Source organism: Triticum urartu, chromosome 7A (genome assembly GCF_056163025.1).
Source record: "Triticum urartu cultivar PI428250 chromosome 7A, HENAU_Tu73, whole genome shotgun sequence".
NCBI classification, from domain to species: Eukaryota; Viridiplantae; Streptophyta; class Magnoliopsida; order Poales; family Poaceae; genus Triticum; species Triticum urartu.
In genome coordinates, this window is record NC_141879.1 from 36710910 (window position 1) to 36715438 (window position 4529).

Consider the following 4529-nt stretch of genomic DNA (forward strand, 5'->3'; position numbering starts at 1 on the left):
GAGGAGGACCAGCACGTCCGTCGCTACATGGTTGCGTTGGAGGGCAGGTTCGAGAATACCTGGCAGGTTCTTCAGGGATCTCACTGGAGCTATGATCCTGTGACGGTTCCTTCCCTTTGGGTGTCCACCGCCCGCGCCGATACCCGTCGGGCGCTACGGTTCTAGCTGTACTGGCGATATGTATGATAGTATTCGACATGTATTAGTGATAATATTCGACGATGTACAGACACATGGAGATGATGTAGTTTTTCTTATAATTGAATGCATCCTAATTTGAATACTACTTTATTTTGTGATTTGATTTTTCTTATTGAATGCTCAAATTGGAGAGCACTATGCAAGGCATATGCATATGATTAGTTGAATAATAATGATCTAATTTAGTTTTTGTAGTACATATATATATATTTAATTGTACATGTTTAATCTTTGAATTATGAACGTAGGAAATGTCATCATCGGACGACGGAAGTGTGAGTGCGACTGGTGCCACGACGATCGAGGTCTGTGCGACAGGCCTCACCTGGACGATGATCGGTGCTTCAGCATTAAGCTCGAGGAGACCTTCGAAGTTGAAACGGTACGCAACGACGACAAGTGTTTTTTTCATAATTAAGCATGACTTCAACTATTTCAACGTGTAATTTTCATCTTTTACAATTCGAGTATAGTTTATCCCATGCCATGCAAGACGCTATGTCTTGGAGAGGATGGATTTTGAAGACCATGAAAATTTTGAAACGAAGAAAATTCACCTAAGGACCCATCATGGTGTGGATTTTGAAGTAAAACTGTATAATGCTGAGAGCGTAACCCATTTTGGTTGCAAAAATTGGGAAGCATTTTGCAAATTGTATGGTTTTGATGAGGGTATGCTTGTCACCATGGATCTTGGTGATCCTGAAATCGAGCAAGACAATATGGACATTTGGGTCCTTGTTGATACGCCTCCAGTTCTACCGCTATGTGAGTTTCTCAAACATAGTTAATTATTAACTAATTTGTATTGTTCATTTCAAAATAGTTGACAACTTATTTCCATTGACAGCTTATTTTGAAGTATCAAAGAATGTGCAGAAGATGGTAGATAGAACTTACTACACCGATGGCTCTGAGTTAACTTACAAGGAGAAAAATCATCTGGTTGGATTTTGTAATGATCTTGAGAATTACAATATCTACAATCGAACTCCTCAACATTATGGTCAATACGTGCCACTAGTGCACGTGTTGAACTACGGTAACTACTATGGAGATACCCTGGTAAGATTTTTTACTATTACGACATACGTGCATCTTTTGCATACTTCTATATAAAACTAGTACTTCATTGCTAACTATGAAGTTATTACTATGTTTTTCAACAGATAATCCCAGAGGATTGTGTGCCTCATCTGATGTATGAGCATGGTCGCCTTGATGTTTTGAACATATATCCAGGTCATCCTACGAATCTCAACTGTCCATACCGGACTTCTAAAAGAAGTGGAGACATGCAAATCAGAGAATGGAAAAAATGTATGGACACTCGTAAAGAGGTTCTTGGACGCAAAAGGAAGCGCGGTGCAAGAATTGGAGACAGGATGATCTCCATTGTCCATAATGGAGAGTCAGGGTCTATATTGTTTTATGCTATTTTACCTTAAAGAGGGTATTTAGCTCCTACCTAATATTGATGATCATGTGCTAAGAACAATTAAGTAGGGTTGGGTTCGATGACTATGAGGATGATGATCGTATGACTTGTTATTAATAACGAGTAGAAGTTCTATCATGATGATTAGTAGGACTTATTATTATGATGATGCATGATGTGAGCATGAAGAGTTATTATATATATATATCAGTGGGTGAAATGAACATGGATTGGATTGAAGTGAAGGCAACATGCATGTGGTGCATGTCGAAAGTAGTACTAATCCAAACTTGATCAAGTTAGGATTAATTAGTATTACTTTTGACATGCACCACATATGTTTCCTTCACTTCAATCTAAGCCATGTTTAGGCATAGCATAGCATTGGTATAAACCAAGCACCTTTCAAAAAAAACCCCAGCCACAGAAATGCTGACGCGTGGATGCCTATTGGTCCCGGTTGGTTCCACCAACCGGGACCAAAGGCCCTCCTGCCTGGGCTCGGTGCACCGGCCACGTGGAGGCCCATCTGTCCCGATTCTGGTTAGAACCGGGACTAAAGGGTCAGGGCATTAGTAACGACCCTTTAGTCCCGGTTCAGGAACCGGGACAAAAAGCCCTTATGAACCGGGACAATAGGCTCGTTTTCTACTAGTGTATGAAGCATAAAGCACCATGTTCAAGTAGAGGGTACAACGGGTTGCGGGAGAGTGTACCACTGTAGATAGAGGAGGGAAGGTGATGGAGATGTTGGTGAAGATGGCGGAGGTGTTGGTGAAGATCGCGGTGATGATGATGGTGGCCACGGCAGCGTTTCGGCGCCACCGGAAGAGAAGGGGAGAGGGGGGCCCTTCTTCTTCTTCTTCCTTGACTTCCTCCCTAGATGGGAGAAGGGTTTCCCGTCTGGTCCTTGGCCTCCATAGCATGGGAGGGGCGAGAGCCCCTCCGAGATTGGATCTGTCTCTCTGTCTCTCTCTGTTTCTGCGTTCTGTTGGTCTGCCCTTTCATCGTTTCGTATATATATGGAGATCCGTAACTCCGATTGGATTGAAATCTTTGCCGAGAATTTTTTTCTTCTGAAAATTAGCTTTCTCGCGGCCAAAGAAGAGCAGCAACCGCCTTACGGGGGGCCTGTCATGGTTCTAAGTCTGATAGTAGTGTAGGGGGTATGAATGGAGAGGCAAGATCCTAGCTATGGAGTAGTTGTATACGCACGAGTTTTACGAGTTCAGGCCCTTCTCGGAGGAAGTAATAGCCCTACGTCTCGGAGCCCGGAGGCGGTTGACTGGATTATGGGTGTATGAATTACAGGGGTGCGAACCCTTTACACTGAGGAGGGGTTGGCTTATATAGAGTTCGCCAGACCCCTCCGGCCCTCAGTTATGCAGGGTTTAAGGTACATTAAAGTCGGACGTTACTGGTAACGCCACAAATAAAGTGCTATGATGACCATAAAAGCTATTTAATGACCGACCGTTAGCATGCGGAGTGACTTTAGATCTCCTGGCTGTCGAGTGGTTGGCTTCATGGTCGAGTGATAGTCTTCATGGTCGAGTGTCTTCGAAGTCCGTCGAGTGGAACACTCCTGAGTCGATTGAAAGGTGATTTCTTTTAGAGATGTCCTAGGGGAGGGTAGCTTAGACAGGTCCATGACCCTACCCTAGGTACATTGCTTCATCATTAGCCCCCGAATGGATCGAGGTTTGAATGGGGAAGGAGTTGAACAGGTATTCCCGACCCATCTTTAGCACCTCGAGTGCGTCTGCTCTTGGCTCAATGAACTGCAAAGGTGACTTCAACTTCTTTTCGGCCGCCTTGATACATTCATGTTTTTGTCGAGTGCACCTTCACCAAAAGAACTCCGAGTGACGATGTAGAGGAGTCCCTTTGTCAGGCAAGTTGTTTTGCTACCCACGGATCTCGCGGGATTCGAATTTTGGGAAGCGCGCCGAGCGGAGGTGAACGCGGTAATCGGGCTAGATAAGGCAGGGACACCTCGATTCCTGTGCCGCCTTTTTTGTCACGTATCGCGCGCGCGACTGTTGCGGGATTTGACAGGATCGCCTGGGCCTACAGGTCAGCCACTCGGAAGCAACTCCATATAAGCCGCTGGCCCAGGGCTTTTGAACAGTGCGCCTCCATTTTTCCCCTTTCTCCTTGAATTCCTCCGCCACTTCTGCTCTCGTCTCAGCGCCGCTGGTCTACTTGAGCTTCGTCTGCGGCGATGGTGAAGGAGAAGATGGCGGCCCTGGAGCATGCGAAAAAGGCGACGACGCAGGCGAAGGCGAAGAAGTCCGGTCGGGGCGGATCTTCCTCGAGGTCTGCCCTGCCGCCGGGCTGGATCCAGGGCGATTGGATGCCCTCGGTGATTCGACAGGATGACATTGATGACCTGATCGAGGTGGGATTCATTCCACACAAATCTGTGCGCCTCCCGGGGAATGAGATCGAGCCACAGCCTCGCGAGGGTGAGTGTGTCCTCATCGCCACTCACGTCGACCGCGGATTCTCTCTGCCCCCTCATCCTTTTTTCCGGAGTTTCTTGAACTTTTTCGGAGCGCAACTCCATCACTTTACTCCAAATTCTATCGTGTATCTTGCTGCCTTCGTGTCTTTGTGTGAGAATTTCTTGGGTTGCCGTCCTCATTGGGGCCTCTTCAAGCATATTTTCACATGTCATTCTCAGTCGGTTAAGAAAGCCAAGTCGAGTGACGATAAGACACAAGTGATTCAGATGTGCGGGGGTATTGGGATCCAGATGAGAAGCAAAAGTTCTTTTCCAGCTATGATTCTTCCTGATTCAGTCCGCGGGTGGCAGTCGACCTGGTTCTACTGCAGAGACCAGCCGACTCCAGGACAGGCGACGGGTCTTCCCCCTTTCTCCCTGAAC